Raw genomic sequence first — 14440 nt, 5'->3', positions numbered from 1 at the left:
ATTAAAGGCGACGCCTTGACGTGTCGGCCTAGGAGAACTGTCTTGCCACGTAAACGACGCGATCAACTTTGCATAAATTAAACTCCGTTAGATACTGCTTAATTGGACTGCGTCGGATGAATAAGATAGCTATTTTGAACCTGACGTCTTAAACCTGACGTTCAAAATAGATGTTCAAGTAATTGTATAGCTTTTCAAGGCCGATTTTTAAAGAGGGGATTTAGAAAAAAATTCAACGCAAGAAGTTGTTGGTTAAAACATGGATCAACAGTTATATCATTGGATTAAAGTATCATAATTGTTTAAATGTAAATAGTTTGGTAATTTGGAGAAATTTGTTCCAAATAATTAATACAAAGTTTAAATGGTTTCCAAATAATTAATTTTCGAATAATTAGAGTATCAAGTATGTTGGGTTTCCATCCTAATATACGAAATAATAAAATTAAACGACTCGATTAACAAATGCATTCACTTTCCAGTGAAATCGATTTTAAATTATCGTTATATCTTTTTCGTGCGTTCCTCTCATTAATAAATCCGATCAAAATTAACCAATTCAATTTTAGTTCAATTTCTCAATGATCGTACACTCGTCTATTTTCTCTCTCAAATCTTAATTTATCTTTCAGCGAACCACTTCTCGATTATTATTTTCAAAAAAAAAAAGATTCTCTCAAATTATCTTCCGAACGAAATTCGAACGAATCGTCTCGAATTTCCAATAGCCAAGTAGACCAAGCGGTAGAGGAGGGAAGTTTAAAAAACGGCGTCTACTACGCCAAACCCACGACGATAATTATTTCAACTAATTACCGGGGGAATCGAGCTCGTTACAAGCGTTACCGAGATCGTCTGAACGCGCGTAACACACGCGATCATCGATACCGCACGCGAGCTTTATAATTCAACTTGTGCTTTTTTCGCGAATATAAACCGATCCGCGTATCGACTCGAGTCGATAATCGTTCTCGTGTACCGGCGACACGATTCGCCGCTTTAAGCGGCTTAACCAAGGATATTTAATCATTGGTTCCAATCAGAGATTTGATCTTCCCCATACAATCCTTGGATTTCATTCGTGACGTTTCGATTTTTCTCTAGATTTTCCCTAGTTACTCGAAAGAATGAATTCGAAGTTTGAATCGATTTGTTTTAAACGATTGAGAATATGATCTTACGTTTCTTTGAAACGTAAATTTTAAACGGATTATGGAATTGCTCTTTAATATCTAAGTTTGGCAAGATGGATTTTTCTTTGACATTTGGTGAATATTTTTTTGAAGTGAGGGATATTTTAAATAATTTCTTTTGACGTATGCAGCGTGTAAGAAAATTTTGTTAACTCGATTATGGAATCCAGAAAATTTACACTTAAATTTAGATATTTAGAATTTATATTGCAAAGTTGTATCGATTTTAAGTATAACAATTTTATTAATTGATTTTCAAGAGAATATTCGAATAATAAAGTTGGTATTGAAGAAATTTATCAATAATATTTGACAATTTTTTTAAAACAATTACTTTCTTTATTTTACTCCTTGGACATGAAATTCTAAAGACATTTCGTTGAACGTAATAATTTTACTTAATTTTATTTAATTTATTTAATTTTTATTAAATTTTTCTTGAGAGCAAACAATCTCATCCGTCAAACGACGATCTTTCACGACCAATTATCCAACGAAAGGAAACAGAGGGAAAAACACGCGATATTTTCTCAAAGAAATCTGCATTCCTCAAAGAAATCCGAGGAAACGATGAAATCTGATTTTCTACCGGCGGAAGAAGGTGTGTATATCCTGTAGAACGCGATCTCAGTTACAATTGGAACCGGTAATCCCGATCTGGCTCTCTCATTCGAAAGCTCACGACGCTTCTATCCGGTCACGCTGCTGCTCCATTCAACTTCGACTAATTAAGTCTGTAATGAAATGGTAATTGGTCGAAAGTTGAATCTGACCGTCGGCCCTCGTTCGTTCCGTGCCGCCGCGTTTCGTCAATCGTTTTCGAGTTAATTAATTAAGGGGGCGAATTCATTCGGCGAAATCGTCCCACCGTGAAAACTCGATTGTTGTTTAAGTCACGAGTTGTCGCGTGGAGGGGATCCGTCCGATTGTCGATTCTCGCGAAAGTTATCGACGGATGGTAATTTAGATATTAATTAGCCGAAGATTTTCGAACGATTTGAATTTAATCAGAAATTTTGAACGATTATCCTTCGTGGGATACGAACGGTTTGTGAAGATTTCGATTCGATTAAGAAATCTCTTCAAAGATTGTATAAGAAGACGTGGAAAATTTTATGATTGTTTCTCCAAAAATAAATTCTTTCCTTCCTTTATTAAATCTATTTATAGATATTAATTCCGATTAAAGCTTTTTCGATCGACGATAAATCATTCAATTACATCATTACAGATTAATTAATCGTAATATATAATTATACCACCGTACAATAAACAATCATAGGAAATTAATAGTCGATAAATTTGTGAATGTCATTTTTAATAATTGTTTCCAGAACGGATAATTTATTTCGCCTGGAAATAAATTATTCGATCCGATTTTGATTTATTAAAAGGATATTATGCAACAAATTACAGTCTTCGAAACGTAATTATTCGGACGTAGAAAGGTTAATTAATTCACCGGTCTGTGCCACAAAATTGGTTCCCGATCAGTAATCGTGTTTTGCTATAATAATCCACCGGTAACCTGTTCGGTCTCGAATTAGATAGAAACAAATAGAGCAAACGCGCGTTAAAGCTTACGCAAACTATCGTAACATTAATCCAATTGCTCCAAATATAGATAAAAAAAGTTTTCATTATAAATTTTAATTTCAAATTTTTTATTTTCATTGATAGCACATTTTTTTTTTATTAATACTAATACTTTACTAAATTATTAATATTTTTTATAAAATATTACTCTTATATTAATTGACGAAACGAATATTAAAGGAAAGGAAACTAATTGTTAATCGAAAGAGGATAAATTCATCTTCATTCCCTTTCCACACTCTAATCTAATAAAATCATATCTTTCTCCAACTTTATTAACAGAGTCGTCCTTTAATTAATTACATCGGGATGCTTTATATCGGATAATCGATATAACCGATTTTGTCTGTGAACTGGAATAGATTTGGTCTCGAAAATTGCAATCAAAACTTGCACAGGATTCCCCTTTAATCCTTTCACGGTAGAAAGGGCTACTTCGATTTCATCGTGGACACGATTTGACTGTGTGACAGAACAAGGCTGCAACATTGATGGAGCGTCGTGGATAAAGACATCGAGGAGAATACTTGGAAGAAGAAAATTTTCAAGGACTTTAATCGGCGAGTTGAAAGATTTGAAGAGGAAACTTTGTTTAATTATTTTGTATGCAAAGATGCTTGAAGAGTCGTTGAAATGTAACGTGACGTTATATTTAAAAAAATATAGCATGACGAACTTTTAATGTCAATTAATTAAAATCTTTGAGGATTTGTTTATCCATTCTGTTTGTAAAAACGTTGTTTACAATTAATAAGTGGAGAACGAACTACATTGAAATCAAGAGTATCGATGTATCGATGTATCGATCGAAATTTTTTATAATTCATTTATTTTTATTCTCTTTGTTGAAAGATGTAAATTTTAAATGATGGTGATATTAACAATTAAAAAATGGGGAATAGATTGCTTTGAGGCTAAGAATATTGATTGAAATTTTCTATAATTTGTGAAGATTAGTTGTAATGATTTCAAGTCGTGATTAAAAAAAATATAGAACAAGATTTGAAAAGACAGAACAAAATTTTACGATACAGAAAAAACTTGGTATCGAATAATAATTGAGAAAATTCCGAGGAAAGATAGTACAAATGGCAAATATTTAATAATTTCACAAAAATTTAAAAACTTTCCCCAGGAAAAAACAAAACTTGGAAAACTTTTTAATATATCTTTACGTATAGTACTTTTTCGAAAAACATATATCTGTACTTTTCCACTGAACTATTTTTCTTTTTTTTTTTTTTCCCTTTCTCGTATCATTCCTTCCGATTAAACCACCTCCGAATAAAACACGTAAAATTGCTTGGGAAGAGAAACATTTTGCAAAAAATGAACAGAATGGAAACACTTCTATGTTACTTGTCAAATACTCGTGTTAATACGTTTCCTAGTCACTCTACTAACGAATATTTATTAAAACTGGGAAAAAGAAAAAAAGAATTGAAAGACACACTCTTGTTTCGTGTTTGATATAATGTTTCTTGCTTTTCTTAAAAAAAGTGACTTTTAAAACAACTGTTTTTGCAAAACAGAAATATTTTCTACTCTGTTTTTATCGAAACTAGTTTTAATTCTGCATACGTTGTCTTTGAAAGAATAAACTTGGAATAAAATAAGAATAAAAAGTGCAAACAAAGATAAAATGATTAAAAGTTGCATTATGTTATATACACAAAAGATTTAGTAAAATAAAGTTAAATTCGAATGACTTTTATATATATATTTTAAAATTCTTATAAATTTATTCACTATCGATTAAAAATTAATTCGAGGATATAACAATTATTAGAGAATCTTTTCTCTCTCTTCGTTTAAAATTATCTCTCTTTATAATTTATCGTTTAAAAAATTTCTTTGGAAATTATCTTATTATTTGTTATCTCAATTTTATTCATCATAATCAAGAATATTCCCGAAAGATCGGATACTTTGAACTACTTCTCAATGCATCTTTTAAACAAATGGATATTTTAAAAAAATAACGACAAGAAAAAACATATTTTGCATTCTTTATGAGTTGTCTGTTTTCATCCCGTTTTAAAACTGTTGTTGGTAAAAATCTTATTTTCAAAAATATCTTCTTCTGTCACATATGTGCCTCGAGGAATTAAAATATAAAAAAAAATCAACTTAACGCTTGGAGAGAGTCCAAACGTTTCTCTTCTTGATACAACTCTTTCTATCCCCTTCCCTTTTCATCTCGACAATGAAAGATCTATGAGACATAAGTGTACTTCACCCATCCTAACTAATTCCAACTCTCTTAATTCATCTTTGGAAACGTTTCAACATCTGAAACACGACCTTAATCGTCGAGAAGGAATCATCTGACCGGATTTATATCTATCACTGGAATTATTCATGAGCATTGTTGAGAATCTATCTTGGAGGAAAATATCGTTCGATCGTTAGGATGAAAACAAGGGGTGTTTTTCGCCGATAAAGAAGAGAAGAGGGAAAGGGATAAGCGTTTTATGAGAAACCGTACCCTATGGGATCTAAATTTCATTGATTCGAATCTGTATATCACGATCATTCTTTGTGGAAAATAAGGGGAAAGGACTCGTGAGTTTCTCTTGTTTTTTTTTTTTTTTTTTTTTTTGGAAATATTCTCTCCCTCGGGAGAGAATATCTCTGCTCGGAATGGTGAGAGGGGAAAGAAGAATTATCGTATTTATTATTATTACGGATCTTCATTCTCTTTTCTCGTTTGAAAGTTTTGCTTTTCATTTTATTTAATTCTTTGTACGATTTTACGTTTACGTGCTAATGAATATGGATGATGTTTCTTAATGAGCGGAAAGAGATACGATTCGTTACGATGAAATGAATTTATTTTCTCCCCCCTTTTTTTTTTCGGCATTCAAAGAAAGGGATCTCGCGGATGTTTCAGGAAATGATATCTCAATATTGGATTCTTGAATATTGGGATGGTGATTCCACAACTGTGGAGATTAATTAATCAACTCTTTTCCACGTTTCTTTACGTTTTTTTTACCAATTATTAAAAGACGAAATAATCTAATTTTTTTTAAGAATCAAATCAACTCGGATGAAAATTCTGAAAATTATTAATAATATTGAAAAAGCAAAATTCTTGCAACTGGATAATAACTTAATACATTCTTTGGAGCTTTTTTTTCCATCTCGAAATTTTTTAATAATTTTCAAATAATTAAAAAATTCTCGACGTTTCTTTTTATCGACCCCCGATAAAAACAAAACGCGTTCAAAAGCGATGAAATTTCGCTCGGTGTAGCAAATAAACCCGAAAGTATTACACGCTTCAAGAATTGTTCGAAAAATTTCCCTCCCCGAAAAGGAAAAAAACAAAATGTGCGAACAACCAAAACAATGTGCAAACGTAGGGGATACACGCGTAAACACGAATTACACACAATTTTGCAACACACACACGTACGAACGATCAAGTGACACAGTGATCGAGGAGAAGCAACCCCCATGCAACTGTAAACTCGTCGTATATCAGCGAAACGACGAGTCAAAGCGAGGAGGCAACATCGAAAGCGCAACATCGGCAAAATAAATTGGTGAAGCTCGAGAAACTTGGAGATTCGAAATCTGATTCGCGGTTAGTTATGCGTTAAAAGGAAATAAGCGAGGAGGGGGGAGGGGAAAAAATTCGCGAGAATCTTCCATTCATGGTTGTTCGATCGAGAAAATTTCAAAAACGTGTAATGTTCCTTCTTTTCACACTTCTTTGAACAGAGTTTTTTGACATTTCGAGTAAATAGATAGATAATGAAAGTAGTGAGATTGCAAATTTAACTTACTTTCGATACTTTGCGTATCTTTATTCCGTAGATTTTTCGTATATTCAAATTTTGTAAATATCGTAGAATTATAGAATTTTCTCACGATACTTTAAGTTTTCGATATTTTTTCCTTTTTGAAATGCAAACAAAAAAGAATCGAGGAAAAGTGGAACTTTTCAGCTCTCGAATTTTTGTCACCTCGATTAAAATCGCGTCACTATGATATAATAAAAATTTCTTGCTCTGAAATTCACCAAATTTGACGTTTATCGAAGATCTTTTCCTTCGTTTTCGGGAAACGAGATGCTCGCGGAACACGGAACAGAGCCGCGCGGCACGAATTCAAATACCATAGTTTGACACTTTACTTACCGATGAATTGAACGAAAACCACATCCGCGTGATTACGTTAAATTATTTAATACGATTCACGAATTCAAAATGATCAATCTGGCTCAGAAACAGATATCTTTTCTTCGAGCTTATCCCAACAACAAAAATATTCCAACAATACTATCTCGACACTCTTTTTTCAACAAACCAAACTCTTCCTTAAAATCGAAGAATTATCCACTGGAGAATTATAATACAAAACGTAGGAAGAATTTTTAAATCTCGAAAAAACATGTTCCAAAGGATTGTATTACACGATTATGGAAATAGAGATATATAATCATACGTCACAATATTTACTTCGATACAATTCCACGTCTTTCTCACTCCGGTACCTCTTCGATCATCGTCAAACCCCCGCCAAACCTTCTTCCCGAGAAGAACGAAAGCTCAAAGTCGAGGAGAGGAGAGGAGGAAAGAAAAGAAAGAGAGAGAGTCAGAGAGGGGAAAAAGAAGAAAAGAAATATGCAGATTAACAACACTGCGATTTACAACACCATCGTATCGACTCACTTATCGGCGACAATGGAGAAGAGAGGAGGCGCGGGTGGCGCGAGCGGAGCGCGCGAGGATCGACTCGGACAGTTCGGGGGAACTGTCGGCACTGTGACGCTTGTCGAGGGGTTTTCTACCCCCTAGTGCCGCCACCTGAGGCCGCAGGGGGTCCTTGGGGGCGCGGTTGGTTGTGTTGGTGGCCGCGGTACACGAGGAGGAGGCACGCACACGCTCGCAAGGGAGCCTGTCAGGAGCCTTTCACCGTTTCCATGGCGATCGGCGCGCGCGTGCTGCTCGTCCGCGCGCCGGTGCATGCGCCTACCCTCCAGCGAGCGGTGGCAACAGGTTTTGGCCCTCGCCAACCCCGGAACAACCGGGAACAACGGAGAGGACAGAGAGAGAGGGGAACAGCTCTCCGGGCCAATCCCGGATCGTACGCGATCGAGATCGATCCGCGCCACCAAACCGACACGTTCGAGATCATCGCCTGTCTTATTCGCCTCTGTTATCCTCGTCAGGTGTCTCGTGACGGATGATGGATCGGTGATCACGTAGCGGCAAGATTTCGAGAGTGTTTGAGAGAGTTTGAACTGGTAGGAGGCTGAGTATCTTTTCGTTTTCGAGTTGGATTGTAACGTAATGAAGATGTGTTAGGGTTTGGAGTTTTGGGAAATTGAGGAAGTTAAGTATTTTTTTGTCAATACTGGATCAGATATTGGATTTTTGTCATGAAAGTTTTGGTTGATGTTGGAGAATTATGTTCTGAATTAGGTATCTTTTTAAATATTTTGCAAGTTGAAGTTTCGCTGAGAATAAAGAATATACGAATATAAGAAAAAATGTAATTTATTAGAGTTTGACTGGTTGTTAGAGAAATTTTTTGTGTAAATTTTGCTGAAAGACTGAAAGAGATACTTTTCCAACAAAGAGGATTATTAACAGAAATCGGAGGATTTTTACTTAATATGAAGAAGATGTTTCGTTTCTTTTCCCTTTAGTTTCGAATGTCAACTAACATCTCCCGTTTCGTTGCGATACACAAGATTCCACAAACTTTCATAAATCGTACAATTCATCTTCCAAGAAATTTCTTATTAAACACGATGCTTCCACAAGCGAGGAAGCATCAATTTTCCAAGAAAAATCGCCTCGAATAATTCTCAGACACTGGCCTCAGATCGCTTTGATCCACGCTTTGACAACGAGAGGAACGAGAGGTGTTCATCGTCATCTCTCTTAGAAGATTATGGAACAGATCCACCCGCTCGTCCTCGCGTAGAATGAAGGAGGTCGAGATACTCGAGGAGAGAATCGACCTTCGAGTCGTGAGAAGAAGCCGCCTCCTCTGTAATCGTCCACTTCTCCACGATGTCGATCCCCCGGCTGGCCTTGCGACTTATCTCGAGCCTCGATCGAGACTTCGACCTCGTTATCGAGCCGTTTCACGAGTTCATCTTCTTCGTGCACGCGCACAGGCCCATTGATCGCGAAGAATAGCCGCGTTACGTAAGGGCCCACGCGGTGGAAGGAACCTTTGCGCGATAAACACCGTGAATCATTCTCCTTTGCATGCCCTCTGCCGTCTACGATCGGATACTCACGCTTCTGAGTAAAGTGGTTGAGTAAAGTTAGCTCTTGAAAAATTTGGAATTGCTCGACGATACCATTTTTTTTTTTAATGGATTCGAATAATAAATAATTATTATTATAATAAATAAGTAAAGTGGATTTGGATGATGAATAATTTATTGTGAAAAATGTGTCGTTTCTCTCTCTTTTTTTTTAATCGTGTTTCAAGCAAATTGCTTTTATTAAGATTGCATTATTTTTAAGAATTTTAAAATGTCTTATTTTTCTCGATATTAATTTAATTTTGTTGAATATATATGGACGTAATATTTAGTTATTCAATGGAAAGATTTTTGTTGTTTAATTTATATTTTCTTGAAACTGTGTGTTATTTCTTTGATAAATTAGATGTCGTTAATTTATTCTCTTTTCTTTTCTCTCTTCAAATACGATGAAACTACTCCATTCTTTTCGAGGATTCCCATGATCGTTTCACGTTTTTCAAGCGTACGCTTGGTAAAACAGGCTTGAAAGAATAACGGGCGTCGCGTTGCAATAAAAATCGCTTTATTTTTACAACAGCTGTAAACAGGTAACCTTGCGTCCTCTAAAGTTGACGAATACTCGTCGTATGTTTCACGCTCCATTTCGTGTCCATCCGCAGATATGCATAAATCGAAGGCGGGCCCGAACCTCAAACTTATTTCATCAATTTACCAATAAACCGCCCTTTATAAATACCTCCACGATATTGCATCCCCGTACAGTATTTTCATTCCGCAAGCAACCAATATTGTTTACACGTGGAGAACGGAATAAAAATTTATATTTTCACGTACTCTTACTTTTTTCTTTCTTTTTAATTCCTCGATTCGAGAAAAGAAACTTCATCCAGATATCTTTAACATATATTTAACTACAATTTAATACAATTTCGACAGTTAATTATTAATTGCAGATCCTTTATATGAAATAAAAGATAGTTTTAGTTTCCAAAATAGAACTTATTAAAATTCATCAATAATTTTCAATTTCTAAATCTGAATAAAATTTAAATATTCACTGAAAATTTACCACAATTTACTAACGTAAATTCGTATTTGTAAGTCATCTTGGAACGAGCATCTTGGCGACAAAATGATCAGGAAAAGAGAGAGCACAAGTTCCAGATTGAATTTTCATCGAACCCTCGAAAGATTTCGCACGATTATTCGCGACGCATCCCGTCCTTTCTTCAGACCGGAAGAAAGTGGTAACCGCGGGAATTTTAAATAGGCGGAATGGGTTGGAATTTCCATAAAAAATGAAACGCGTTTTTTCACCCGAGCGACATCATCATAAACGAGTTCCATGGTACAAATGCTGTGTGGAGGGAGCAAATATGACAAGCGGAAGCCGCGTGCGTGACGAAATCCCATTTTTAAACCTTCGCGTTTCGACTTAATTTTTCCTTTCACGAGATCACGGGATGAGATTGCTGTTTGCAATTTTTCTCGAGGGGGAGGGAGAAAGTTTATGTAGCAGGTATATTAGTTGATCGTTGATAATTCGCGTTGAAACGAAAAATTTTTCAAGCATCCAAGAGAGATTGGAAAAACGAAGTGGAAAATCCAGAAAAGCTTCGAACTTCGATTTAATTTTTATGAGATGATAGTTCTACGATTTTAAAAGGAAAGTTATGCGAATGCGAGTCAAGTGATTTGCATTGGGATGAAAAATGTAGAAAGTTTTAAAAGAAATTCGAAGAAACTTTTGAAAAATCTATTTCTCTAGTAAATATTTTATATGGAAATATATATTTTTTATTTCTAAGATAGTGGAATTAAAGCTCGATTACTTAATTTAATTATCCAATTATTAATTATTTCATGAATAACCATGGAGGAAGTGAAGAAGTTTCGAAAAAAGATCAATAAAGCATCGAGAACGAGCAATGGAAAGATATTTCTCAACAGACAAATCGACGAATTTCGCAAAATATTCTCCAAGGAAGAGAATCATGTCCGTCTCGAGGAGAAAGAAACTTTTTTCATAGCCGCAAACATGATTTATACCGTCTTTCAACCTCCGTCAAGTATTCAAAAAAAGATCGTGAATCATTTCGTTTGTAGAATGGGAAAAGTGTGGCTTTTTCCTTTCAGAAAAATTCACGTTTCGATATTTTTGAATTGGAACGATATTTTGGGATTGGAACGATGAATTTGACGTTACGATTAGAGGACTAGCGCGAGAAGAAAAATGACCAGCTATTTTAACTTGTTCAAATTTCGCTGCGATCAGACAGACGTTACATTTCTCAAAAGAGACAAGGTATCTTTATGAAATAAATCGAGGAAAATCGATGCCTGTGAAACGACACATGACAAGATCTTAAACAAGGAGTTGTGAATTTAAAATTAGGAAGAATTATAAATTGATGAACACAATTATTCGAGAGAAATATTCGAGAGAAATTTCGACTCCAAATTCTTATATATATAAATCTATATTTCATTCCATAGTTTTCTCTTCTAATTTATAAATTCTAAAGAAATTATTTGTTTCAATTGCTTTGCAATGATATTAAGATAATTATTATTATCAATTATTAAAGTTCGAGAGATTATTCGAATTATTTTAAATTAATTCTAAATTCACATCGCCATTACATAATTTTGTTTTAGAGAAAATTGCTTTGGAATAGTGTTGGGACAATTAGCGATATTAACAAGTAAAATTTAACTTTGAATATTACTCTCGAAATATACAATTTTTACGATCCTCTTACAGACGTTGAAATAATTTTCTTTTTTTAAAATTACCAAATCTATCGATCGAGAGAATAGAAATCACGGTGGAAGGTGAGATCCAAGAAATTGTGGAGGATCGATAAATTCCAAAATTTCCGCGGAATACTCGGGGAAGATGGGATTGCGGTGAAATAATTCAAGGCGGATTTTGCATACCGCGAATACCGCCACGTCGTTTCATACATGCGCGCGATTTTTAAGCACTTTGCAATTAATACGTGATGCATAAATTTCTCTCTCTCTCTGTTTTTCTCTTTTTTCGTACGCATTGCATTTTTACAAGTTGGAACTTGATTAAAATTGAAAATGTTACCGCGAAATGTTGTCTCTGGTTTTAATGACTTGCGAGAATGGTGAAAAAATAGTGAAAATTAGTGGTTTAATAATAAAGTAATATTGTGAGTTATGGAGAATCGCTCTTATGACTACGTGACTTATTCCTAAATGGCGGGGATTTGATTTTTTTAGTTTATATATATAATTTAGAATTCTAGTTTCAGAAATGGAATTTTCATTCCAAAAAATATAATATATTTTAACTATATAAGTTTAAATTGTATCATGAAAATATATTAACAGAAGAAATAAAATTTCGAATTTTATTTAATCGTATAATATTATTCGTGAAAAATATTTGAAATTATGAGAATGAAAAGTTCGAAGTATTCAGAATTTTCTCAATGCATCATTTTCCATTCCCTAATTTCAAAATTCGCGCGCTATACAATCCAAATCCTTCAAATCTTTCGAGTAAAACAAAAAAAAAAAAAAGAAAAGAAAGAAAAGAAGAAGATTTTCGTTCAAGTTTTTCTTCTCTGGATGAAAAAAGGGGAAAAGTATCCTTTGAAAATTAATCGAAACTGATCGAATTCTTGAGGGCTTAAGGGGTCTCGAGGGGATAAATTTTTCCTTTTTCTCTTCTTCTTCTTCTTTTTTTCTACAACTATTTTCCTCTAACTTCTTCTGGCAGATAGAAAAGGAGGGGGAACGGGAAGAGATCCCATTTAATCAGAAAGTTGCGAGCGAGGACAAAGTCGTGTTGTATCGGCAGAGAGAAAAATGTATCGCGAAACTTTTATCGTCACAAAACTCTTTATTGTTTTTCTTCCCAAGTTAGAAGTCGCAAAAATAATTTCGATCGGATCTTAATTTCGGGGAATAACGAGAGTTTCGATAATTTCGAAGATTATATTCGACGAATATGAAAAATGTATCTGATCACATCCATTATTCACCCATCTCCTCTCCGTAAAACATCCGAATAATGCAAGGCGTGCGCGAAATCGATCACATGGCGAGCTTTTTCGACGAGGAAAAGTAAGAGGAAAGAGTATAAACTCGAGGATTATCTTCGTGTCGGATTGCAGTTTTTATTTGTAAACTTGAAATATTTAACCATCGCTCGTGAATTTTAAATCTACTTTTATAAATTTTTTTCTTTTTTTTTTTTCTTTTTTTGCACTGATGCGAGAACAAACAATTGTTTTTTCTGACCCGATTCTTTCTTTCTTCCTCTCTTTTTTTTCTTTTTTCAATGAGATTTAAAATTTTGAGATACACCAACAGATATAATTGAAAAAAGTTAGCAGATGTTGTTGGAAGGAGAAAGAAATCGTATAAATATACTTTAATCGATATTAAATGATTTAAGTTTCATTGCTCTGTTTAGCATTGATATATTGAAATCATTATTGAAATCAGCTTGTTGTGATATATCGAAATCTAAATTCCATATTCAGGATCTTAAAAATAGTTTGCACAAACGATTGAAAATATTCAAAGAGAAATATACAAAGGATTTACTATGGGAATTTCTGTCAAAATTAATTCCGTTCCTTTCGACTTTTTATATTTTTAAATATTCTCTTCGCTAGGGAAAGAAAGAGAGAGAGAGAAACACAATTAGCTCGATATTTTTCCTCGACAATCCCTGTTTCTCAATGAAACTACTTCCTGCAATAAATATATAAATAATTCTCCATTAACTTTCGATAATTAATTATTTTTAACAGCAATAACTGATTTCACAAGTACAACGAGACATCGATTCTTAATTTTGTTCGTCACACCAATACTTCTCCCTTCCTCCCTTCCACACTCTGTAAAATCACAATTAAATTCTCGTTTAAATTGAAACAGTAATGAAAGAATTTACAAGCCGTGAAAAATAAACAATGAAACGAACTACGGCTATAAATGTGAGAAAGAGGAGAGGAGAGGGAGGGAGGGGGGAGAGACGAAAATTGCTCGTCGTCGACAACGTCGACAACAATACGACAATACGTTAGATGTGTACAGATGCGTGCAGAAATTATTCTCCATGGTAGCGAACCAATATCCTCCCTCGTCGCGTATTCAAATTACGCTTTCTCTTTGTTGCCACGATTGTTTGGCCACGCGTTTACCATTCCGCCATGAAGTTTCACTGCAAGATATATTAATTACTATCCACACCATGTAATTCGTTTTCGTTTATCGTCCCCCCTGTTTCCCTGTCCCTGTGTTAATTACTTCGCGCATTCAGAGCGAACTCGTTTCGAAATTTTTTTTCTTTCTTTCTCTAGCTCGTTCATTGAAAATTATCTTCAAATTTTTTTAACATAAATTCGTACACGATTATTATATATAT

The 14440-nt window shown here is 34.3% G+C and overlaps 1 protein-coding gene across 6 annotated transcripts in view; it reads right to left on the bottom strand.

Annotated features, from left to right (window-relative positions):
* The window catches only part of LOC408741 (ras-related protein Rab-37), a 236822-nt gene that overhangs the window by 46632 nt on the left and 175750 nt on the right, over nucleotides 1-14440 (bottom strand). Inside the window, exon 1 of one of the 6 annotated variants that reach the window (XM_006563985.3) lies at nucleotides 7472-7570. The exons of the other annotated variants lie outside the window; for them this stretch is intronic. The gene's annotated coding sequence lies outside the window, so the exon portion shown is untranslated. Of the gene's footprint in view, nucleotides 1-7471; nucleotides 7571-14440 lie in introns of those variants that run through there. 6 annotated transcript variants of the gene reach the window in all.

This window comes from Apis mellifera, linkage group LG3 (assembly GCF_003254395.2).
Source record: "Apis mellifera strain DH4 linkage group LG3, Amel_HAv3.1, whole genome shotgun sequence".
Lineage (NCBI taxonomy): Eukaryota > Metazoa > Arthropoda > Insecta > Hymenoptera > Apidae > Apis > Apis mellifera.
Note: the sequence above shows the minus strand (reverse complement) of the source record. Positions and strands in the feature narration are given on the sequence as shown.